Below are 1,452 nucleotides of genomic sequence, written 5' to 3'. Positions count from 1 at the left end.
ATGAGCACTTCAGTTCTTGGTAAAAGTCAAAGTAACTTGCAAGCATTACACTGTATACCACAAGTTCTTTTGGAAGTTGCATTCATTGTTAAAGTAATTGATTTCATGAGAGCCGTATAGTAAGCAGCGACATGCAGCTGTCGTGACACACACGTGTCAGTGTTTCAGACAGAAGCTCGTGTGAATGAGTCACTCATGCATGTGCCGCCCAACGTTTGCATAACATGAAAAACCAGATGCAAGCCATAAACATGAATATTCCAGTATCATCATCATCGCTTATTTGTAACATACGCGTTGCAAACAATCTGCACACTTTGAGGCACTGCTAAGTTTCGAGACATGTTCTGAGATGTTAACGCAGATGAGTGTAGAGTTGTTGTCTCTGAATGACTTCATTGTAACTCTCCTGAGTGTCGGCGCTTGTAAGGAGGCGCCTGACGGATCGATTCTCTGTTAAGAGCCTGATACTGTAGCGACAGACTGCGTGCCTTCTGCTTTGTGCAGCCGTTCTAGAAGAGTTTGCACGAGAAGTCGTTCTGGATTGTTTTGCCCTGTTTAGTCAGTTTCAGTTTTAATTACATCAGGTTAAACTAAATTCAAATGAGATTTTGCCTTGGGAACTCGCTGAAATATTTTTAAAATTTTATTTCAATTAATGTTTATATTATTTCTAGTAATGAAAATATTTTTCAGTTGCACTTTCCTATAATAACCATGTTTCGGACACTGTAATGCACCTCTTGTGCCTTAATGCTTTATAATAGTGCTTGACCTTTTTCTTCAGGGTTTTCTGCAGCACTGCGGTGTTTTGTTCTGCTGTGACATGTTTTTATTGCTGATATATCAATGATTGAAATGATTGCTCGTGTAGTTGAAGTTTTCTCCTCGTGTTTGGGAGCGGGCTTTTATCAGCTCTGCTGGGGAAGAAAATAGACCTAGGCTCACGTCCAGAATCGCAGCCCTGATTTATCAGCCGTCACGATGCACTTGATCTGTAGATTGCTCTCCTGCGATAGAAACGAGCTCTCGTTGATGTTTGATTTGCGATGACGTGCAGTGAACGCGTTACATAATCAGCTTCACCCGTGCAATGATAGCTGTCATGGTTTTAACCCTCATAATGCATTCAGAATCTGTATATTTTCATATTCCGCGTCCGGACGCGAAGAATCTTAATATTTAATATTTTTCAGCTAAAACCATAATTGTATCTGATCAGCAACTTCTTATTAATGTGTATGTGAAAAAATCGAAAGGTTTTGAATGTTACTATACTATTACTGCATTTGTATTTGAATATATTGTATGAAATTTATAAGAACATATAATCTGAGAATTATCAGTATTAACCCTATTGGAATGAATGGAGTTTAATTAAATTCCTTTGAATTTATAACTCACAATTGCTCAAAAACAGTCCAAAATTGTGAAACTTAAATATTTATTTCT

Source organism: Sinocyclocheilus grahami, unplaced genomic scaffold (assembly GCF_001515645.1).
Source record: "Sinocyclocheilus grahami isolate Dianchi unplaced genomic scaffold, SAMN03320097.WGS_v1.1 scaffold2900.1, whole genome shotgun sequence".
NCBI lineage: Eukaryota > Metazoa > Chordata > Actinopteri > Cypriniformes > Cyprinidae > Sinocyclocheilus > Sinocyclocheilus grahami.
The sequence above is the reverse complement of the archived record's forward strand: the minus strand, read 5'-3'. Positions refer to the sequence as shown.